This window comes from Manduca sexta, chromosome 21, assembly GCF_014839805.1.
Source record: "Manduca sexta isolate Smith_Timp_Sample1 chromosome 21, JHU_Msex_v1.0, whole genome shotgun sequence".
NCBI lineage: Eukaryota > Metazoa > Arthropoda > Insecta > Lepidoptera > Sphingidae > Manduca > Manduca sexta.
The window spans coordinates 10,574,631-10,600,902 of NC_051135.1; the positions used below are offsets into that span (position 1 = coordinate 10,574,631).

General features: G+C 33.8%; 1 protein-coding gene and 1 non-coding gene across 2 annotated transcripts in view; both read right to left on the minus strand.

Moving 5' to 3' along the window:
• LOC115454534 overlaps nt 1-11,766 on the minus strand; it is a 49,980-nt gene extending 38,214 nt beyond the window's left edge. Inside the window, exon 1 of the mRNA XM_037440905.1 lies at nt 11,556-11,766. The gene's annotated coding sequence lies outside the window, so the exon portion shown is untranslated. The remainder of the gene's footprint in view (nt 1-11,555) is intronic.
• A 13,673-nt stretch (nt 11,767-25,439) lies between these two features.
• Trnar-ucg lies at nt 25,440-25,512 on the minus strand. The gene has a single exon. It is a non-coding gene; the product is annotated as a tRNA-Arg (tRNA).
• Nucleotides 25,513-26,272: the final 760 nt, after the last annotated feature.

Here is a 26,272-nt window from a genome sequence, read left to right on the forward strand (position 1 = left end):
GTAACTGCGGCGCGGGTTACAAAAGATTGGGAGCCCCTGCGTTAGTGGGTTCTCTGCTTGGTCGCATACTGGAGTCTGAAATTTATGCTCGATTTAGCGATGGCATGCACCCTATCGCGTCCTGGGACAGAATAAACACGGCGAAAAGTAGGCTCATTAGTTCGCCTTTGCCTCTGAGAATAAAAAACATAAGTGTGTATATTACTCGCACTAAACTTAGCGTAGTACTCAAAATATTTACTCGTTTTGAGCAAAGCAATATCGGTTTTGGGTTTTTATGAACAGATATTGCATTGGCCAACGCAAATATTTGCTCAAGTATAGAGCTATTATTGAACATATAGCCCTACTAGCTTGACTGCTTTGGAAATACCTATTCGCTTACTGATCACCATAAAAGTGAAAATACGCCGTGACTTGCTTGTTTTTGCCGTGTTTCATATCCGCTAGTGTGTGTCGAGTTTTAAAGCCAGTAATTACAGTAAGGTAATATAAACTGTTAATAATATTCATCTCTATAGAATTTGTCAAAATATCAACAAATTATATGTTATTTTTATGATTACTTGATATTCTTTAAGACAAATATAAATTCTGATTAAATTTGACTTAGAAGGAAAAAGATAAATAAAAAAAAAATCTATGATTGTTTTCGCGATAAATTTGTTTAATTTTAATTCTCAACATTTCGAAGACTGCAGCCTTCATGATGACGGGAAAGACTAACAATTGTAAAGTACTTTTAATCAAATGTTAAGCATTCACATAAGAATAAGAAGTCATTATTATAAATCTAAATTGGTATTACAATTTTGAATCATTAAAAAATTACTTACCCATTATTAGTATTTCATTGACGACTTTTTTTGTAGTACAATAACATTGTCATAAAAATGATTAGGAAAGGCTTTCAGCTTCATAATTAAAATATTGAGAGATTTCAGTAAAAAGTTTAAATGCATTCGCCTTTTACGTACAATGTGAAAATATTTTATGAGAGATTTATTTGAAATTCTCATTAAAAATATGCGGGGAAATGTGACAATAATTTAAAAATGACTATTTATTTAAATAATGTTAAAAAATAATTGATGTATAAACATTTTATGTTGATATAAAAAGTGAAAAGATAATAAAATTATAATACTTAAGTACATTGCCTCCATAAAGCGAGTCTAGAGAAAGTAGGTTCCATACAATGTCACCGGTATATGAGACTTATCAGATTAAGCGGGACTTATGATAAAGATACGTTATAAGCCGGATTCTGTAAGGATAAAATAGTTTCTTTTATCTCGGATTTTAGATATCATTTGTTGTATTTACAATACACGTAATAGCGAAGAGTGCCTTGGTTACATTTGTGCTTACGGAGAGTTAAAAAATTTATATTTTGTTGTATTAACGATACTGCCTTGGTGGCGTAGTTGTACTAAATGCTCAGTATGGCAGTGCTCCGAGGTCTTGGGTTCGAATGACGGGTCAGGCAAAGTGATATTTGGGTTTTTATGCTCTGTACCAGCCCGGAGTCTAGAATTTGGGCCCGATATGGCGATAGGCTCGCCCCCTATCACATCATGAGACGGAATACACTTGACGAAAAGTGGTGAATCTTAAAAATTATTTAGTGGCAGCTCGGAGTCAGGAAAGTTGGCGGTGTGATACCACCGTCCCTCGAAGAGCATGTAAATCCGATGGTGCTGCGTTTAATCTCTCTCCGGTCACGTCGGATTGTCGTTTCACCGGACTATGAGAGTGAAGGAACAGGGAGAGCACCTGTGTATCGCACACATTTTGCACTATAATATCTCTTGCGTACTTGGTTTAGCTCCCTTGAGATTGGCCGCCATGGCCGAAATTTGGTTAGGAATCAATCATTATAAATGAGAAATTTTGTGAAAATGTTTAGTAGTTTGTTAAAAACGCAGAAACAACTGAATTGGATTTGAATGAAACATGGCACACACCACCTGAATTTGAATAACTAAAATAAAATATACATCACGTAGGCGAACATAGTTGAAATCATGATGAGTCAAGGTACATGAAAATATTTAATTACAATAATAATTTCTCCAATTAATTCGCTTATATAAATACATAACAGATCAATACATAGCCTACTTTTATCCTGGTAATTTTCTCCCATAGGAAATAATCTAATTGTTTATTGTGATTTTTAAATAGACGGTCTTAGCGTCATATAGGTTGCGCCTTGAATCGCTAGTGTCTTAGTGATTTGTAACGGGAACGGCTTTTTGCGCGGGTGAAGCCGTGAGCAACATCTAGTTTTAAATATCATTATATCATTATAATTGTATGATCATTTCGACACTATTTTAACAAAACTAAAATATTCTTCAACTAAATAAATTAATCAAATTAATTTGTGTTATCACAAAATGCGCTTTAAATTGCGAATGATTTGGTTACTTGTTGTGAGAACGGCTTCTTGCGTGGGTGAAGTCGCGAGCAACACCTAGTTTTAAATATCGTTTAATAACAAAATTTGTTATTTTATGATTATTTTGGTACTGTTTACACAAAATTATTAAATTTAAGAGACTCTTTAACTAAATTTAGATTAATTAATTTATATATCACAAAATTACTTTGAAGAGATTGTTAAACATCAATTTTATTTCAGACAAAATAATTTGTGTTTAAGTATTTTAGTAGGCTTAGTTCCTGTTATGTCGAGTATTGTAATATTATATTTCCAAGTACGATTGTTATTTTGCGCCGCTAAGATCCGGAGAAAGTGCTATTACCGTTCTAACCTATTGCAGATATAAAATATCGACATAGAAATGATCGTATGAAGCCAGATATGACTCGTCGTATACATATAAATAAGACTTATGATAAATGCATATTTCTGTGAATATGTTTTGATTTTTTTAAATAATTAATTATTCTCATGTACCTAGACTTATTGTAAGTGCAATTATGTTCGTCTACGTAATATTGTATTGACATATTTAATGACTCGCTTCCTATTTTCAAAAAGAAAATATTGAGCTCGCTTGTTGAAATCTAAATCTAGTTTTATATTCAGTGTTATATTTAAAATATACTGCACTTATGGTGCAGCCAATTGTTTATTGTTATGTAATAATATGTTCCTGCTGTGACAACCTGTAATTAACACTACACTGAAGCAATTACACGAAATGTAACAAATAACTATGTATGGTGTATGTTTTATTGGTTGTCCAAATAAATAAATAATGAATAAAGCATTTTATTTTATTTATTTATTTTGTTACATGTTTGTTCCCGTGGGAAATGTTTACCTGATTTTTATATGGTGGTCGTTTGCATAGTATAGATGGCGCTGTAAGTCGCTACGTGATTTTTATAGCGGGAAAGATTTCCACGCAAATGAAGCCGAGAGCAACACTTATTTTTTTATATTAAATGACTTCTTGGAACATTATTTGGTCTATGGTAAGACGATCAATACAGATTTAAGATTTATTTTATGAAATTGAACTGAGAAAAAGTAATTCGCTCGCCTGATAGCATTGATTTTCCAAAACCGCATAATTTGTAACAGTGGTTTGAGAAAAACTTAAATAAACAAACATAAACTTCGGCTTTACAATATAAAACTTTAAATGTATACCTACTAAGGTTTGATTTTTCTATTTATTTACCTGAGAATGTCTATTACCTTTGGTATTAAGTTCGCCTTTATGTATAAAAAATGCAAAAAAAAACAATCTAAAAATTCGTTTTATAGCAACAATATGAAGTAACATAATAAATATCATCGAAGTAAAAATAAAGTTTAATTGCTATTAAGTAAATGTCATTACTGTTGGAACTCGAATAGGTATTAACAGACATAAATTTACCAACATTTAAACAAAATATAAAATAAAGTTTTGTTATGTCACCCTCAGGAAAATACTATTCAACAATAAAATTGGTTTTCAACATTTCTTATACACAAAGATTCGCAATAAAATTAGGCAATAAAAGAAAAAAAAAACTAGGTTTTATGTGGAAAAAATGATATCATAAAAACTTCGTAATGCGGGCTTGTTTTGCGACACTAGTGAATGGGTCAGATTGACCTGAACGAGAGTGAATGAATGTAATTGGTTTTATTAAGATCTTTATTGTTAATAATAGTTGCGATATTCGAATAATATAGCTTTTTCTGTGTTTTTATTGCGTTACTTTTATAGTTGAGATATAGATTATAGTGTAACTAATCGCCATAACCTGATAGCACTTGAGAAAATTGGGTATTTCACTGACATTCAAGAACTAGTTTTTATTCGCGGCCTCGCCCGTGTGAAAGAATCTTGAGGTAAATTAAGATTTGAGTCCTGCTATACATTTTCGTAAAAATAATCATGTCCCTGGCAGGGTCTCAGACCATCTCTGTACTACATTTAAATCCGTTCGGTAGTTTTTTAGTTTATCGACAGACAGACAGCACGGCGAAGAGACTTTGTTTTATATGTAAGGAACGCACGACGAACGGGCGACATTGAGTTGATAAAATAACTTAATGGTATTACATTAAATTACGTGTATACTGGTGATAGTGTAAATTCCAAAATGTTATTAACCAATGCCACCATTTAATATTAATTAAACCTGTTAACCTGTGTGTTACAGTAAACATCGTCAACCTTAAACCTATTGTAATAGAGGCAATTTTTTAAATTTAAAACGTTCCACTTATTATTTTTAAAGTGTTTTCTCCAATTTCGTCGTTCCAAAAATGACCGCAGATATTGCATTTCACTCCAATTATCGCCCCTAGCCCCCACTCTTCCTCCCTTCTTTCTTTTCCCCGATCACTGCGACGCGACGACGTAACTTTAATAGTTGACAGATTTTTAGTACAAATAGTTTTTATGTATTTTCGTTTAGATAACACTGAATAACCTGACTCGAAAAAAAACTTGGTTTACTTCTGTTGCGTCAGGTTTGATTTTTAATTTTATACTTACGTTATTAGTATAAGACATTAGTTCCATATCTTGAGTTTTTTATTTTTCTGGTTAGGGTACCTGTATCTAGGTCAGGGGCTCTTTTCCGTCTATAGGGGCGAATCCGCGAAGGACAGCTTTGATAGCCGAATAGGTAAATATGTTTTTTTAAAACTCTCTTACATATACAGTTATCGAAGCTCTCCTTCGAATAGAACGCTCATAATTGCATAAAGACGGAATCGCCCCTATAGACGGAAAAGTGCCCCTGACCTAAATACAGATACCCTGACCAGAAATATAAAAAACCTTAAGATATGGAACTAATATCTTACCTTGACCTAACTTACTTTCTTTTTGTATGCGTCCCTTTGTGACAAGCTCGTAATGTATTAAAGATTTTATTTAAAAATTTACAATCGATTTTGCTCAACATTGTGGGATAAAAGATATCATAAAATTCATAGAAATCGACACCCCATATTAATTCACCTACTTTCTCGATTTTCACGGACGTACAATTGTTTTTTTATTATATTTCGCGTGTCGATAGCGCATAAAGTTATTACATAAACGTTCAATACGTTCTGAGAATGCATTCATTAAAAATTTATTGCGTTTCGCAAATTTAAAGAAACCGAACTCAATAAAAACTTGGTTTGGTGGTTATTGATTTGTGTATTGAAAAAGAGAGAAGGCTTGGTGTATTAAAATAAGGCTAGTTATTGCTAATATGTTGTTGTTGTGTTGGCCGAGCAGAGGCAATATTTTTCAACTAAAATATGTGAAGTGTGCAAACCTGTACCAGGCCAGTGTGGCGGAATAAGGCTTTAACTCTCTCAGTATGCTATTTTTGTACGCTCGGTCACCAATGCACGAAAAATATGTGACATATACGGATATATCTTTTGATCTAGTTGAGTCCCAAGTTTGATTTTTTACAGCTAAAGAATCTGTAAACCGGAAGACTTGTTATCAATTACAACTCGATACCTCTACTTTTCAGGGGTAAATTGACAAACATACTAACAACAAATTATGCCATGTACCTATTGTGACAAAGTGCTAATTAATTGCGGAAATTAAGTCATGTACTACCTAATTTGTTTTATTTTAATTATTGCTTATATAATCAGTCCGTACCCTCCGATTCCTCCCGGCTTCACTTTTAGGTTTATATACGTTTCTCTTAGTTTTTGTTTTCTGTTAATTTGGCCACAATGTTATCTAAGACAATTTTTTTTTCTCTGGCTACCTTTTGAAATTTTTTTCCTTAGAAAGAAATAAACAAAGTGATCCTATAGGGGTTTCTTTGCGGCACGGAACCCTAGAGAGACCTTGAAAATCTTCATTGTACTGTCAATATTAATGACTGATAACTACACGAAGCTACGCATAACGGCTTATTAACTACTCCGGTATAAGAGCATCAAGATACTTGAGACTAGTTTTTCTATCGAGAACTGGATTAATTGCTTCTAGGTTTTCTATGTACAGTTAGTTTAATGCTCTGTAGTTTTGACATAAAAAGTAACCGCACAGTAGTGAATGATCTATATAACCCGATTCTTATCCGCTTCCCTTACCGGATTTATGTTAATTTGTCTTGAGTATTCGATTGAAAGTGGCGATAGCCTAGTTGGGTGTGGAACGGTCTGCCAAGACGAATGTCCGCAGGTTCAAATCCCAAGGGCACACACCTCTGACTTTTCTAAAAAAATCACGTATGTATTCTTTGTGAATTTATCGTTCGCTTTAACGGTGAAGGAAAACAACCTGCACATCCGAGAAGTTCTCTATAGGAATTTCGAAGGTGTGTGCAGTCTACCAATCCGCACTAGGCCAGCGTGGTGGACTAAGGCCTAATCCCTCTCAGTAGTAGAGGAGGCCCGTGCTCAGCAGTGGGCAAATATATAATACAGGGCTGATATTATATTATATTATTATATATTCGATCGAAATACTTTTGGTTCCATAATCAACAGCCGCAGGACGTCTACTGCTGAACATGCGCTACAAGAATTTCCAGATCAACCTATTGGAAGCGATCCGCATCCAGCGAACTCCTGCGATTTATATTAGGTCATCTGTCCACCTCGTGGGTGGACGTCTGAAGCTGCGCTTTCCAGTTCTTTAGGATCCACTATAGCTGATACGGATTGCCGACAACTAACAAGTTAGGCGAGCTTAGCTCGCTTAGCTGAGATAGTTTTCATACTTGTGTGTAGACCGCAAACTACGTAAAACAAGCCATATGTAATTTTTTGTAGTTTCGCGATCTATATTAAACTAACTTAGATTTGAATTCGGGCTGCAGCCAGCTTTACGCAACGAATGTTTGAAAGTCACAACGCAATTGGTGAACTATACCTAGAAGTACCAGAAAATCTGAACTGAAATCGTCCAATACTTATATTAGAAATAACAATGTAGAAAATAATATTGCTTGCGTGATAATGAAACAATAATGATTCTTTATCATATAGCAATTTATTTAGTATATGTTTATTTATGAACATTATGTCAACACAACAATATATGAGTAAAATAACAACTGATTTATTATTTCTACGCTTTATTTTCCATCTAGCAATGGTCTTTCAGCACTCATGCCATTATCTTTAATTCACTTCCACATAATTCAATATATCCCGCCATCCAAAACAGATTATTTATAAAAACAAAAATACTCTAAAACAACGGCACGGTGAGATATCCTTGTACCAAATGAGATCTATGATATGCCTAGATGGCCGTGACGAATCGAGAATAAGGACAAAACAGAGTCTGGGTCAAAGAACTTTAGATAACATGTAAACATGGCTTTAAACACAAAAACAATTTGAGGCTTATTTAAACGATATAATGAGAAAGACATATTAGTATAGAGGGAGCCTAAAGAATAAATGAATGAAATACTTTATTGTAAACACCAAATACAAAAAAAGTGCACCAGGCGGTCTTATCGCTAAAACGCAATCTCTTCCAGACAACCTGATATATAAAGAGACTTAAAAGAGTTTGCATTAAAAAGAAAAGGAAGACGAAATGCCCTGTATGAGATAACTACTGAACTTATTATGGCCTGAAGGAATCCAAGGAGGAATGGAATATGGAAGAAAATATGCATGAAGGGAATATTTAAATGTAACGGAGGCGAATGACGATAGGCGTGTAATAATAACATTGCTACGCTAATTCCATTTAAATTGATGCTTGAAGAGAATAAAAATCATTAAACCACGTAGATTTCATTTTTTTTCAATAATATCTAACATCACGATTCTTTTATGTTCTTGTCAGTGAGTGATAATCTGTTACTTCTTAATTATGAGTTCATTACCCCGTACAATACTCGGAATGAACCATACCAACAAACAACATAATGTAACCGTATTATATTTTAAATACTTACATTTGAAACAAGTAAGTCAACAATTCCATGTTATTATAAGAAAGATTTTTGCGCGAACGATGCGTATTTGGAATAATTACACAACAAAATATTAGCAAGTAATTTTATCTACTGCTGAGACGGTTTGGGTTTTAGTCCACCACGCTGGCCTAGAGAAGGTTGACAGACTTCATATGCAATCGATATTCTGAAAAAATCAATAAGTAATATTTCCTCTTGGCATTTTCATTCACTGTTAAAGTAACCGATAATTGACAATTTCAATTTCACTGGTGATATGCGAGATTCCGCCTGGGCAGGTACCACCGCAATGTCTAAATAAGACTTAGTATCTCATGTCTTAGGATGGCGAGCGCAGTAGAATACCAATTAATACTTTGTAATTCAAGGTGTTGTATGGTATTTCTATTGTTTATGGGTGGTCGTATAGCTTACCATAAGGCGAATAGCAAGCTCGGTTCGTTATTCAAAGCAATACAAAATATATATTTTAATTAAATACTTATTATGACGTAACACACTCTGACATGTTCCATAGGAAGAGATCAATGCTCGTTCAGGATACAAAGTTACAATTGAGTATTACCAATTGAAATATAAGACTTTATTTCTGTTCTAAATTTTTTATATACAAACAAATCGTGACTAACATCTGATCTGTTACAATAAACAATATGATGTGTGCTTATACAATGAGAACTGTGACATCATAGTGGGAATTATAAAAGCAAACTTAACAGCCATTGCAAATAATATAGATCCTGTGATAGGTTTTTTACATCCGAGAATTCTGGATGTTTGTGGTGTATTTATGACGTAAAGTATGTGCAGAAACTCTTATTCCAGTTTGGAGGACGTTAACCTGAACGTAATTACCGCTTGTTTGCATTAATTCGACTTTAAATTTAATATGAAAGAATCACAGTATAGCTTTAAGATTTGGTACTAGGGGCTCATAATAATTAATATAATAATATCAGCCCTGTTTTATATACTGCCCCACTGCTGGGCACAGGCCTGCTCTACTGTCGAGAGGGATTAGGCCTTAGTTCACCACGCTGGCCTAGTGCGGATTTGGCAGACTTCACAAAGACTCAAAATTGTTATAAAGAACTTTTCAGGTATGCAAGTTTTCTCGCGATGTTTTCCTTTACCGTTAAAGCGATAATTAAAAAACAAAGTTAGAGGTGCATGCCCTTGGGTTTTGAATCTTTGCAGGCATTTGTCTCGGCAGTTCGTTCCATAACCAACTAGGTCATAGCCACTTTTTTTTATTTAGGCCTGTAGTAAATTTTAAAACAAAAATATCAATAACAAACGCGGCAGTAAACGTTAGAAAACTTCACTAGGGGCATTGTGGTTGTGAAAAAACGCAAACTACCGACACCACGATGCAGACTACGAATATCGTATACAATTGCATTGTTACAGTTTATCAAGAAGGCCATCGCTTTAATCTGAATACTACACATTTTACATGAGAATTGGGTAATGGGCATAAAATATAAAATAAACAAAGGGAAATTAAAACATTTGTTCGTTTATATGCTTAGTGACGCTTCGTGCGTGAGGTTGCGGGTTCGATGATCAAAAATAGGATAAAAATAGTATAATACTATAAAGAAACATTTTTGTCATTTTACAAGGAAGATTAATAAATTGGTCACCTAATGTTAAGTAATCTCCGTGGCTTTTAAATATAGAAAAAAAAAACCTACCTAGATTGGATCAGTATTAGAAATCGCAGAAATACAAACTTACATACATATACGGGTCGAATACTTCCTTTTTTAAAGCCTGTTAAAAACAGAATAATCAAGACAGACTATTTTAAACGAAATAAGAAGAAAAAGAAAAAGTTGAGTATAGCACTTTATTCTCAAAGATCTAGAAACCAATAGACACGTGAATAATGAATTGGGAAAGACGTAGAATTTACATAAACGTAACATCTATGTAAATCGATTGTATTCGACACGGAATATATTACATTCTTGTTTGTTTACAAATCGCCGGTGAGGTAACATATGTGAGGTTTGTTTTTATAACCGACTGGGCACAACGAGGTTACATACCATAGCCTTTGTTGTCTATTAAAACGGATATTATATAGGAGAATTTATTAAATCTAATTAGCATTTTAACATTTTATTTTTGGATTTTAGTGTTAACATATTTGTTTTGAAATACTCTTGAAATGTATAAAGTATGGCCTTTTTTAGCATAGTATTTTAGTAGTAAGCAAGCTCATATACATATTGGACAATAAATTAAATACAGGTAACAAAAAATCATATTGAAAGGTCATAAAAATACTGCTCTACGTCTATAAATCGAACATAAGATGTTGTTATGTTTTGTCACTTTTTATTAGGTTTTATTCTTTTTTGTCTGTTTTAAGTTCCTACTTATATGTATATATAAATAATATTAATAACAAATATTATTTTTTTGCCGCTGTACCAAAATATAAATTGGCATGCTGTGGTCTCCTATAACTAGAGAAGCACGTCACATTGTTAATTGTAAAAATGCTACATTGTTGTTATTATATGTCGTGTATCCGTCGTTGTAGGTCCTTAAATAAATAAATAAAATAAACTCTGAATCTACCAGTCTACACTACAACTTATTACTAGACCATAGTGATAAAACAGTTTTAATGGAATATAAATTGTCATATAAAACATAAGCCCTGAATAAATCAATTCGTTCCGGTACATTTTACATAACCGCCAGTCAACGTGTGTTAGACCTTGAATCGTACATTTCTACAGGCAATACTTCAGTTTTTTGCATGACACAAAAGTGCTATTTATAGGTTGCTAGTTTATTATTTTTTAGGTATTATATTATACATCTAAACTGGATATAATTAGATAAACATATAATTTAACACAGGTTGGCTAACCAAGCATGAACAATTTAAGTAACATTTGTAAAAGATATAAGAAACATTGTATATTCAATGAGAAGCTTAGGTATAAATTTCTTTCAATTATAGACGTTAAATTAAATAATTAACATTTAATACTTAATATTATAAAACAACCAACGTCAATGAACATTAACTAATTTCAATTTATATGATAGTTACCATGCTGAAAACTAACTAGAAATCGTAAGCCGAAGGTTGTTTATAACCTCAAATCTTAATACAAAAACAAACATCAACATAACCGACTTACTTTACGTTAATGACACTCCATTTTCCGTAAGCGCCACAAACACAAATCAGTCACAATTAAAACAAAACCTTCCAATAACAAAACTGAAACGTTAACGTATACGTTATGGTATCGGTGCGCGAACGTTTACGCGATCTCGCGCGTTATAGAATCGAGATTGCAAACGGTGTGCGCGGCCGCATCGGCAGCATGTTAGAACAAGAATGAGCCTCGCGCTGCGCAGTGACGTTGCAACAAATGAAATTAAAAAATGAAAAAACCGTAGAAGCTCCAGTAGATCTATAGAACGTCGCTTATCGAGCAAGTTGAGAGAAAGTGTCCCGCTCAGTGGGACATTCGAAAGTGTGAGTGTACTCACACTAATGCCTATTATAGCTTTATTGTTGACTTTAACGCGCTATTTGCTACATTGTAAATTACCAATAAAATATTTCATTGCACATAATTTACATTTTTTTATGTGAATGAAGACAGATATTGCACGTAAATTCAGATTAACATATTTTAACTACTAAGGACGTTTAAAATATAGTTGTTAAAATACCGTAAATCGTAACAAATCCGTCTTTTTTTCGGAGAAAGCAGTGGTGCAGTTTTCGTCTTAACATTTCACTAATGTTTTTCCGACTTTGTTAATGATAAATACAGTGATATGATCAGCAGATTTTTATACCTATTAATTACAAAATCTCATTACTTTCTCTCAAAATGTTGTATTTAAATTTTTAAGGAGATCAGAATATTGCGCAAATATTACTAGCATTTTTTATTGCATTACTCAGCAAAATGATCTTAAGGAATCTCTAAAAAATGTACAAAAATAAGAAATAGGGCTTAAAAAGTATCGATGATTATTTCTAGTTCCAGAAATCTCCAAAATCTGGCAATAACAAGTTGAAACCTCATTTCCGATTTGTGAGAAAATGCTACATCGTGGACATGTCGGTCCATTCATAATGGTAAATACATATTGGTAGCGTACGTGTCTTTAACAGTTTGGGTTTGGTAAGTATTTTACAAAATTTTAATATTCTTCAAATATAATATTCCATCAAAATGTGTTGGAAGTGATTTACATCCAGCGAATTCTCGCAAACTTACGTCGTCTGTCCATCTTATATACTACAAAAAAAAAAAATAGGTAATAATTAATAGGTAGGTAATTACTGACCAAAATTCCACGAAATCTCATCTACATATCTATAGAATCTATACTTCCCGCACAGGCCTTACAAAAAAGATTCCTCATCACTTCACACGACATTTGCAATGGCACAATCCAATTCGTCATGAGAATTCCATTCGGATGTAATTACTTCCTAATTTTTGCGCAAGTCAGTCCCACTTTTCTTCAGATTGTTGCATAATGTTGAGGTTAACGTGACAAGAGATCTAGAGCAAGCTCTTTCCCGCGGTTACACCTGTAATGGACTGTTGTCATCTGTCCAGTAGTATTTCGACAGGAAACTATATTTCTATAGCTATTGAAAACCTTTGTACGACATTGTTGATAATAGTAAGGTTGCCGGTTGCAAATTTTATTGCTTTTGTTACATTGATGACGATGGAGATATCATCGATGACTGCAAAAGTTAATCATTTCCTCACCAGTTATAGATCTGGCAATGATATTGTGCGATAAAAGATTGTGTGGTAGATTTCTCGCACGTGAAGCTTCGAGTAAGATCCAATGTTATGTAAATCGAATGTTAGGCGTATACATTAAGATCTTTCTTTACCATTGATATATTCCTGATATATTCCTTGTAATGGAAGTCGGCATAAGTAGATTGCACTAGTGAATGCTAATGTATACTAACGTCCACTCACTAATATTCTTGAATCACAACTTCCTCCTTTCCAAGTGTCGTTTCCTCAGCACTTCGTCTCAGGATGTATTATTCCGAAACGTAATTTTACGTCGCTCATTACATTTTTTATGCAATTTTGTGTTAAGTTTCTTTATTTGTCACTGATGATGGAAGAATATTTTTTATTTATTTATAGAGATTGAACGATGACACGGGATATCCTGCGAATGGAATACTGGAATCCCCGGGCATAGCGATAGCGCCCTGGAGGAAAGTTGGGAAGGGATATCTGGGGAAGGAAGAGTGGTGGAAGGAAAAGGAACCGGAATGTCCGGAAATGTTCGCGAGCTCTCTTAGGCTTTAATGTGAATGTGCAACCATGAGGTAAACATACTTAACTGTGTACCTAGGGTCGCGACAAATGTTCCTCCGTGCATGGACGTGCATTCAGTGTGGAGACCAAGCGCTGAAGAATTGCCTCGAGGGGGACTCCCGAAGGGTTAAGCAGACTAATGCACAAACATTACCGGCAGCGTGATGCCTCCGTCCATTAGGAACACATTCTTATACTCGATCTGGAATTCGAAACCATTGCCTATTACACTACCACTAGAATAATGAGGCGAATTGCTAACCAGGTAACATAGTGCCTTCCCTGGAAGTGTTATTATATACCTTAATGTATTAATTACTTAAATAAGCAAGTTCATCCACCAGCATGTGCGTCATCAGGAAGTACTTCCAAAATGTGACTCCAACGGGTATATCCCTAAATTACAGTGTGAATTCAATTCAGGGAAGGGGAGTGACCGCAATTATAGTATCGCCCCTATGATCCCAAAATACTACGAATTGTCGGTTCCGCTTGTTGTCAAATGGCCGTTAACGATTCAAAGTTGAAAATTGAATTATCTACATCCGATTGGAGAATGACTTGTTATTTAGAAAAATTTGGTAGTATACATTGGTTTAATGGCATTGTACAGTGGGTAGAAAGAAGAGACGGTCTCAGGGAGAGACGAACTGGGTAACTCTCCACGGCCTCATGCTTTGGTGGACATTTTCTTACAATCTTACCCTTATACCATACCCATGAAACTGGTAAAATCGGGGATTTCTTTTGTTTCCCTCACGTCGTTTTTTTTTTCGCCAGGGGCCTCGTCAGTTACGGCCGCCAACTGTAGAAGGTATCTTAAAGATGAGAATCTGCTTAGACCGCAGATACCATCGTTTTGTTTCCTAGAAGGATATTATAGGCGGTGTATGACAAAGTAATTTATGTCATTTGATGAGGCCATTGGAGTGCTTGTAATTAATGATGAATGAAAAAACATCTGAATGGTGTTGCTATTATTAATTTTATAGCTCATTCAAAGACAAGTTCCTCGTCATTAACAAAATAAAATTACAACATTTATATTAGTAACGAAATAAACAACTTAAATAACTTGTCACAACACTTCAAACAAATTGATATGTTCGAGATTAATTGACAACACCACGGAAGTATTCGTTGGCAAACAGTTTCAAGTAAATGTTACAAATTCGTCAATTGAAAATGCGGATTCATCGGTGTTTGTGCAACGAACGAAAATCACTTTCATTTGATTTCACTTATTCCAATTACAGTGCTGTTTCGTCTTCACAGTCAAGTGATATAAAATGATGCATAGCATTTTCTTTTGTAAAGTAATGTTGTAAAAGGGATTGGAATCAATATGGCATTTTTAGCATCGGATTAATTATTTTGACGTTCTGGTTTATGATGATGATAGGTTAACTGTAGTAAAAATAATGAAAATACGGATAAATGAAGAGAATGTTTTTAATAATAAAGCAATTGTTTTTGACGACATTGACATTTATATTTTTAATTTTTAAATTATATTAGAATAAACAGGCTCTACAACATTATCATTAGGTATATTTGTTTTCTACTTTACCCTTGGTATGAGATTTCTCAATATTTTGGGAAATTTATTGTATTCCAGTAATATTAATCAATTGTTTTTTGGTTGGAATATAACTTAAACTGATCGCAATAGTAAATTTAAGGAAATAAGAACATTTCTTAAGCCGATCAGCCAATACTCAAATTGCAATTCAAATATTACAATTGAACTTCCAATAGCAGTTTAGAAAGGACGTGACCGTATCGGTCAGTAATTCCGCTTTAAAGCATGGAGATTCTTCACTCGTGCATGCGGATCGATCAGAAATGATGATAATGACTTTGTGATGGTGGAAATCCATAGTGCTCCGATCGGAGACATGATATTGTAAGTTTGGGTGGTGTAAAAGAAACTATTTCGCTTTTATACCCGCCATTGATATTCGGTAAGCTACCATCGGTAGTAGCACGTATTTTGTCCCGCGTGGTTCACTTTTTGAAATATAAAAGAGGTGTCTCATAGATTCAACTTCAAGTCAATACAAATTCAACTTTAGTTACGTATGCCTAAAGTAGAATTAAAAAATGTATACAATCTATTTATAACACAAATTTACTCTAAATCGAAAAGTAATTCAGAATACAATCACTTGTAAGTTCATTAAAAAATGCACGACCGGTGACATAATCAACACGATTATCAAGAACAATAATAGCAACACATTTAAGTTTTTTAGTTTCCTGTAAAAGTGGGTCAGAATTAAGTGTTCACGTAATAAAATAGAATATCCTTTCGCTTTGAATGTTAATTGCGGCATCACGCGGCTCAGTTGGTGTTCTAATCACCCTTACTTGGTAATATGTCGGTGAGATGAGGACACTACTATTTGCTCCGTAAATCGAGTTTGATTCATGCGAGGTATTTATACGAAATTAAGTGATTGATTATTTATCGATACATATTACAAAACAAAGTCTCCTTTTCTGTCTGTCTGTATGTTATCGATTTTCTTAGATTCTACGGAACGGATTTTTATGAAATTTGGTATGGAGATAGTTTAAGACTCTGTGAAGGTTATAAGCTACTCATCCCGGGAAAATATATAGCGAGACTTTTATCCCGGACAACTCCTTCTCGTTGGTGAAACCGCGAGTAAAAGCTACTGAAAATAAAAACTGCTTAAAAATTAGAATATAATAATAGTTTCCTAGGACATTCCTAGAATACGAAGAGTATAGCGTGCTTTATTATTTGTGTTACTATAATATGTACACACTATACTTATATTCTAATAAAAAGATAAATACTACCTCTTCTCTAGAATACCAATCGATTATATCAGCTGATTTCAGAACTTTAACATAAACCACAAGACTGATCCAAAACTTAATAAATCAGTCTAAGATCAAAAACATTTAAATACCGTAAAGTCTGTACGACACCATCTAACATTTTAATAGACACTAACAATTGTGACACATTAAAACATTACAAACAAATTTCGCATTTACCAAAATTAGAAACGTACTTGTTATAGAAAATCATGACCCTGACACCAAACTTTCGATTAAGCCACCATGGTAGCGGCAAACAGAATCTACCACTCTCCAACAAAAAATGCATTGTTTCGACTTTTCCCCTCGACTGTGCAATTATAATCGATAATTGTAACTAATCGCTTGTAACGGGACAAGCGTCACGCGACGTATGCAAAACGCGATTCGCGTTCGAGATGCGATGGTAGCGTGAATTGGAACGATATGTAGTTCCGTTCGTGCGTTTCGATATAAGGGGATAAGTTTACGATCGTTATTGTTTTATATAAAACATGGCGCGGTTCACGCGAAATGATCTGGTAGGTCTCTCATATGTGAGAGTCTGCCTGGGTACCACCGCAATATTTATTACTGCCGCCAAGCAACAGTGCGTAGTCACTGTTGTGTTCCGCTTAGAAGGACATTGTAGCCAGTGTAGCTACTGGACATAATAAGACTTAACATCTCATGTCTCAACATGGCGAGCGCAGTGGAATACCAAACAATACTTTACAATTCAAGGTGTTGGCGTTTCTACTGTTTATGGGCGGTCATATCGCTTAGCATCTCGTCATTCAAAGCAACAAAAAAAAATGTTTATTCTGTCCGTCATTTGACGTTAATTGATGTCATTTTAGCGACCTAATTGTTAACTTTATGTAATCGAAGTGAGCGGATTCCATTGTAGTGTTTGAAGATGCCTCTTTTTGGAGTTATTATTTTAATTAAACCAGACAGCGTGTGAATACTCTGAGAAATTTACATAATCTTTCATTCAGTAGCATATAAAAAAACTGCGTTCTAAAATTTTTTTTATAGTAAATCTCCTACAAATCGCTTGTTAACGAAAATATATAAATATAATACTTTTGGATCTCATATTTTGCCTTTAGGCCAATAAGATGAAGTTCGAATTTAGGAATGAATGTTTTGTCATAACATCAGAGGGTCTACTTTGAAAAAAAGAAATCCGTAGTTTCGGACGATGGATCGCATGTTTTGTTGCTATGAAGTGTTGAGGATTCAATGAGGACGAATCCGATCCGTTCATCGCAATATTTCAGACATGGAATTTGTAAGAACTTAATGGGTTTCGTCATCCCTTTTTAAAACCATTTGCGAGGATAAAGTTCCACAGCTTTCTTAAAAAAAAATACGGGGAATTGATCCACTAAGATAGAGGCAGAGCGGTGACGGATCCGAAGTAATTTGGTAGTAGAATTAACACCGAAGTTCCTCGTTTCTTCGTTTCGGGCCGACGTTTCGATGTTCGTTTTTCGAAGTAGACCCTCTGATTCGAAATCTCAAGCCGTTTCATATGTATTTGGAATAAAAAAATAATAAAGCCCGGATAATTACTCAGTCGAATTAATTACTGCTGCGATGGACCGACTTGAAAAAGGCGGTGGGTAGCGGATGGATGCGGTTGTTAAAGATCGGAATGATTGATGCTCACTTGGGGAGGCCTACGTTCAGCAGTGGACGGCAACAGGCTGATTTAAATTAAGTACACAATAGCATAATTTGATATTACTAAGGAACTATCTGGAATGCACGTCAAGAATTCTTTGCGATTTCCATTTCGTAGTAGGGGTCATTTCAATAATTCTCATGTTATGTTACAGTCAATAACTACAATGACGCAGCGTTTAACGTACAAAATACTTCTCATTCAATGGATTTTAAATTGCTTTCATGTTTTCTCTGCTGTCCATCATACTAGGACGTTAATAAGAGAAATTGAAGATTTCATTTTTAACTGCTCATGGAGAATTTGCACTTTGATATTCAATATGCTGCTTCATTGATTCCTTCTTTACTGATTTTACTGCAGCTGACGGTAAGTGGAGATGGGTTCAATAGGTTGTCGACTGACGAGAGATGATTACCCGCCGGCAGTCGACACAATTATGCCGATCTGTTGGAACCGGATATATAAACTACGGGTTTTAACACCTTGTGTACGGTGGTCGGTATCCGGGCGAATATTAAATATATCCTACCACCAGCAAAATCTTGGCCACGCCGGTCAATCTCAACGGAGATCAGGCAAGTACAAATGTGTGTGCAGTACATAGGTGCACTCTCTTTTACTTCACTCTCATTGTCCGAAGAGACAGCAATCAGACAAGATCAGGCGCAGGACCAATGGAATAAATTTGTTTTTAAATCTTCATAAAAATTACCTTTAAAATTAAATCTCATGTTTAAATTAATTTTTTGCATATTAAGGTAAACGGTATTTATATATTGTGGCGGCATTTGTGAAAGAAATTCTTGTTCATATAATTTTAAACGAGGCAACTTTTTATAGTAGGTATTCCATATTTTGCATAATAACCCAATCCTTTTGTATGTATGTAATTGCAAAATCCCATTTATTAGATGGTTTACTTTCCATACAAAAGATTGATGAAGACATTCAATTATTTGCTTGTTCTTTATTATAAATTGAGTTCTTTTGCATTTTTATTAACATATCGTAAAGGGACTTTAAATATTATTTATAGATAGCACGAAATATTTTGCTCATATCATGGTCATATTGTAAGTAAGAAAAATATATCGTAAAAATGTTCATGTATTTTGATGGCAATGAAAGAAATATAAATTTTGATTTTATTAATATGTACAGTCAGTCATAAAAGCAGCTGAACAAATTCAACACGGTTCTACATATTAACTTCAATTAAATATAATTGTTTCTTTATCTGGAATAAAGTTAAATTTGTAATTTATTTTACTGGAGAAAATATCGGTTGATACGGACACAAAAGTTAAAAGTTGAAATTTTGAATTTGTTCCGTTACATTTGTAGCTAGTACGAAAGATTCAACAATTTTTTTGGCTGACTGTACGTCACGTTTTACTTGTCATTAATAGCCGGCAAACAACTTGAGCACACTGCCGCGTAGTAGGTACGTTTCAATTGTACGTCAGTAGAGTTAGAATAGATCATACACTAATCCACCACCACGTGCGTGTGCGCAAGTCGTTTGCCAGCTTATACTTCCTTATCACATGAATGCTTAACATTTTCAGCCTTGCAAAGTCAGATTTCGCGCCAAATGACATCAGAATTTCGTATCAAACACGGCTAAATCATACAGCATTACTGGTATTACTAAATCCATAAACATTACTTTTTATTACGAAAGATCAATAAATAACAAGCAAGATGAGAATAACGTGTTAGATAGAGTTAAAGACGCGTCCATATTGTGACACCGTGCTTTTAATTTTTTTAGAAAATAGTTACTGAGACTCTGTCCGCCCCATGACTACGAAGGCTGCAGTCTTCGAATCGTCGGGAATTATCATATAAAAATCGCGATAAATCCGAAAAAAATGTTTTATTTTAATGTCTAACGTTCGCGTAAAATCTAGAAATATATAGTTATTCTGACACATTTGATTTTTTGAGTAGCTTTTTTTGTCAATTATGGGTTAACATTGGCAAAAAAGTATTCGTAGTAAATATACTTATATGTTTAAGCTGCATACGTTATAATTACATTCGTTAATACTACTTATAAAAGTATATTTTAGAGACAATTATCAATGATGTAGTGTATCTGGATTTTTATAGTCTACTAGCTATCGTTTGGGGCTTCGTCTTCATGAAAAAGTTTTTCCTGAATAAAAAGTAGCCTCTAACACTCAGGAGTGTTATAGCTTCCTATAGGTAAAAAAAAATCAAAATAGATTTAATAGTTCCTGAGACTAGCCCGTTCAAACAAACTCTTCAGCTTTACACATTAGTATAGATATATACCATAGCCACGAGAACTTAGAATGCTATTTTAATCTAAATCAGCCGTTATTGTTCAGAATAGCCGGTCAAAACGCCGTGTTCGAAATAATACCATTATCCTGCAAAAAGCGTGCAATTCCTTACAGTGTGAACGCAGTTTTATAAAAAATCGTGCGATTAATAAATATGCGTGGCAAATATGTTAATTGGTTCGAATTACCCGCGCGTACGCTACATTATGTCGAATACCATTTATTGAAAGATTTATGGAGTATCGTTATGCGTTTATTTTTTGTCTGCATGTTGGATATAATTGATGCGATTTATTGAAATTAGATCGACAATGATAATCTTTTCTAATTGAGTGGTTGTAATATTGCAGTAAGATGTTGTAATTAGATACAGTGTATTTTGAGTGTTTGAGTGGTTTGTTGACTTTAGTACAGCTAATCCAGCGAACTTGACCTGAAATGTTCTTTTGACACTAAGAGTTAGTGAAGTTTTTTTTTCATATGGGCACGACAAAGTGACCCCACTGCACTATCCAATGTCCAATAGGATGTTGACTAACGAGAGATGATTACCCCTCGACAGTCGACACAATTATGCCGGCCTACTTGCTGAAACACGTATAAGTTTTAAGTATCTCTCGGCAGGATGAGAGGTTAACAGGCATTTGCTAGTGGAACTCGTAGCTGTTTCCAATGCCCCGACGAAGGCTTTGTGGGTATAACGGTGTAGGGTATGTAATAAAATCTCTCATAACCAAAAATTTACCACGACGGCCAATCTCGTCGTAGATCAGCCATGTATGTATGCATTAGATACATGTGTAGTGCAAAGTGTGTGCGCAATACACAGGTGCACTCTCTTTTCCTTCACTCTCATAGTTCGGTGAGACGGCAATCCGACATGACTGGAAAGAGATTAGGCGCAGGACCTACGGCAATGCGTGTGTAGAGTGTATATAGCTTTAAGGATTCGACCTAGCAGTCTTCCATCTCTCCAGGTGATGGTAAGACCAATGACCTCATCTAACCATGCATTCACCTCTTGACTCTGGCTGACAGTGGTTACTGCATTTTTCCAGCTGAAAGAAAGAATAACAGCACCGGCGTGGCAACCAAAGAATACAAAAGGTTTTATCTTTGATGGCTTTTACCTGCAGGTCCGCTCGTGTGTAAAGGTTTTCGGGGATAAATATCTATCTACAATATATTATGTCTACAATAAAAGTAGTCTATAGTACACAGGAGTATGTAGCTTCCTAGTAGTGAAAAAAATCTAAATCAGTTTAGTAGATCCTAAGAACTGTTTAATTAATGTGTTAAGCATTCAAAGAAGGAAACTCTTCAGATTTATAATAATAGTATTGATTCTGCATTAGAAAATCACTTAATGTTTTAATACTAGATTTTGACGTTAGAACGTGTAAAAATATTTTCCACAATTCGAAAAAAGGCATAAAAGAAATCCAAATCCAGGAAACAGCAAAGCAAAATAAACGAGAGACAATTTCTTTGACACGCAGAATATTATTTGCATAGAATTTTCATTTACAATTCCATTATCATAAAACAACGATATCTTTTAACGACACAGACCGATTGCAACGCGAATGGGGCGGGTTTGATTCCCAACTGGGATATTTACGTAATTATAAGATTTATTTTTATGTTCCCGTTTAGCTTTAGCCTTCGGACTCCGGAGATTTAAAAAGGAAATGAGGTCAAATATGGAATCTTTTTTATATTTCTTATGTAAGAGACTAGGTCATCTGGGTTAGGTAATATCCACATACTCACAGAGCTGAACCTTTGACTAATAATATCAGAAGAGAAGTATACAAATATACTAGAAGAATAATAATTATTAATGCGATGTAGGCCGGAAAGTGTACAAACAGGTATAATATGAATAGAAGGAGTATTTATGCCTTCAGAAATATCTAGCTTTTTACATATAATATTCTAACAAGCTAATGTCTGTATATTATAGATATTGAAAAACATCTAATATGGTGTTATTTATTAGAGTATCAGAAGCTCAAACAGTTTTTAGATTTTTGTCTGAATGTTTGATATATGTCTATATGACGTGAACCATATTATTTATTTATTGGGTTTTTAAGGGAAACATACAAGCAATAATGCATAACATAATAATGAAGCATTATGTAGTAAAATTCCCAAAGACATTAAACAGTATAGTCACTACATAGTATAAAACAAAGTCGCTTTCTCTGTCCCTATGTGTACTTAAATCTTTAAAACTACGCAACGGATTTTGATGCGGTTTTTTTTAAAAGATAGAGTGATTCAAGAGGAACGTTTATATGTATAATAAAAACATCCATTAAATAGTCAGCATTGCACCCGTGCGAAGCCGGGGCGGGTCGCTATTTAGTTATAAACCGCACATCAAGGCTAAATTTGTGCTCCTAAAGTTCTTCCTCTTTTATATAAAGGCTGGTGCCGTTTAATTATCGGCGATTTTACCAATGCCAAAAATAAAACAGATACAAAACAAAAATAGACTAAAAATCAGGTAATCAAAAAAAACTCAATTTTGAAAAAAGCGCTCCAAAAGTTTATTACGCATTGGTAATGTCATTGTCTTATGTGAAATGTTGGTGTGACAAGACGTCGCAGCGTCCTTAGACAATAATCCAAAAAAAAAAAAACATATTTACAGATAATATGCTAGTATTTCCATTAAAAAACGTGTAAATCACGTTATGGAAAAAAATATGAAGTCATGTACTACATACATTGGTGTTTTGCTTTTTCACAGTAGATTGAAGAACCATCGCATTACAAATTTTTCTCAAAGTCCAGTCTATATAATCTTCGAACTCTTTGACAATTCCAAATGGACGAAATATCTGTATTTTGATATTTTTTCTCATTCTGGATATGCGTTTTTAATATAAATAGAGCAGGTCGAGTGCAGTGTTCCTTGTAAGGCTTGCAACTGTAACACATAACTAATGCAATTATATACAATCTCATCAGTGCACTGAAACCCTATAATGCTTTGTTTTGCAACGAACGCACATTGTTGAATATTTACATAATTTAAAATTTAAAACCATATGTGTTAATGAGAATCATTAAAAATGGTACGGAAAATATGTTGTTCGTTATCTATATAATGATAAATATTCAACTTATAACAATCAAGTCTGTAACCAATATTACACAAATATACACTTACTTAATCATATAATAATTATATTATTTCAAATAAAATATCTATGCATTAAAAAATACATTTATATATTTTTTGCACAATAAATGTTAACAATAAACCAAGGTAACTTAATAGTATTTATTTGAAAGATTGCAGGTATCTGAATGACGCATATGTACTCGTATGTGGTCCTCCAGTGTCGTAGCCAAAGTGCTGTTGAGTAGCCAGTAGCCCGACCATAGACTATAGATTAATTTATAAAATAAAATTAGTTAAAAACGTCATCATTGGTTTAGGATTATTACTATGAAATGCTGCGCAAAAATCTTCTTCAAGAATGCGATCTGTAAAAAAAATATTATTTAAATTCAGAATAAGGGATGCGATCTGTGAAGTAAATTTATTTTTATAAATTGTAATTACAATGATGTAAAATAGTTGGATGCATCAAACTTTAAACTTTTCATTGCATAGACTCTCGTATTGCGAGACAAGGTAATCAAAATTAAGATAATGAGCGGACACTGAGGTAATAAACATTAAAAAAAATCTCATCGAATTGATAACCTCCTTCTTTTTTGAAGTCGGTTAAAAATACTAGTTTATAAATAAAATACCCGTGCTCTGTGCCTTCTTTAATAATACTTTTGTTTACATCAAAAACTTGAGCATTGGCATGAAGCAATAAACCGCGCCTATTGACGTTCGCCTTTGTGAAGTACCACAGATAAAATTTCACAGTAGTAGAAAATAATTTCACAATCAAAATACACCTTTATTAACTAAGAAATAAAATTCAACATCCTTTGCCGCATACCCGCCGTCTAAGGATAGCAAAAAGAAAGAAATAAGCGAAATAACTTTCCTAATTAAAATTTCATCGCCCACTGGCAACCGTGCCGAAAGAATAAAACAAAAAGATCTCTTTTATTTTTTTTTTCTCATCACCGGCCCGGCAGAATGGAGTTAATTCCCTTCGGCTGATAAAGCCAGGTTCTGAGGGTGACGGGTCGTCTAGTAATTATAAAATCCTACGACTACGTTTATCATGCTTATTAAGCGCATTTTTTCAATTAAATTAAAATCTGTTTTGTTTATTTAGGGCTGTGCGTTTTGTTTCCTTGGACAATTTTTTTTTTTAAGTTGCCGAGCAGTTTTATTATAAATACATATAAATAATTATTTATTTACCAGACGCGGAACAAAATGTAAGTAAATGTTGTTCAGATCGTATAGCTGAAATATTTTTCTTATTAAGTTGTGTTTAGACCGCAAAATATAAACTACGTTATGTGTAATTTTCTCGGCTATGCGAGCTAAGGTAAACTTATTTAGCTTAGTTCTTGCCCTGCAATCTGCATATCCACTATCGTCGCAAACTATGTAGAGCAGGAAAGCCTTAGATTATTTTAAGACAAGGACATCATATCTTTATTTAGTTTGGAAAATGTAGAGATATCTTCATAGAGAAGAGTTTAAGATGGTTGAAACAGATTCGGGCCAATGCAAGGTCATAGCAGAATATTACCCACAGATTTTAATTTCGATGTGATTTAACAAATTTTAACTTTGGAATTGATATTACAATTTTATGTTTCGTTACATCTAAAATAGAAATTTAAATCTAATCTAATTCTGATTTAATGTAAATCATGCAATAGATTAACATAAATTAAACAAGAAACAAAATAAACACTTTACGACCGTGACAGGACTCGAACCTGCAATCTTCGGATCCGAAGTCCGACGCCTTATCCATTAGGCCACACGGTCTTGTTTTCCGAGTTCCTATTTAACGACTAGCTTCGGGTTTTCAGTCATTAATGGAATAAAAGTTATTTGATTTTTCCTCTAAAAATGTTAAACTTAATACTTCTATAGTAACTTGTTCAAACATTGACCGAAGTACACACTACAAAAAAAGCCAACATAATTCTGGCGACTGTTTAAACCGTAACAATTTTGTTTCAAGACAGTAAGGAAAAATATCGTTATAACAAAAATATTTTTTATGAATTTATATAGTGTAATCACGTACATTGAAGATCTTTCAAAAGAACGCAAAATGGGAACGTCGATGAAAATAAATTTTTGCACACAGATAGTGTCTTGTATTACTTAATAATAAAAAGGATTTTTTCCCAAAAAAGCTAGAGTAAGACTTTTATGTCGTGATAAATAACTTCTATCAGTGATAACAAGTTATAATATTTGCCCACGAATACGCCTGAAAAATAATACGGAATAAATCGAACGCTTAAAAGGCGAAATATCTAAACGACAAATATACCGAAAATGAATTGTATAAATATTTTGAATCGCCATATTTTTCTGCTCCATTTGATGTAGGTTTTGTAGGTTTAGGACAATTTTAATATCATTACACTAATACTATATCTTTATAAAATAACAAGTTTAATTGTTATGAATTTTCATATTAAAATCAAAACTTTTAAAAACTCTACTCAAAAATTTACTGATTGTCGCTTAGATATGATTGCCTTTCAACTGCCGAAATACTTTCCCGGTATAA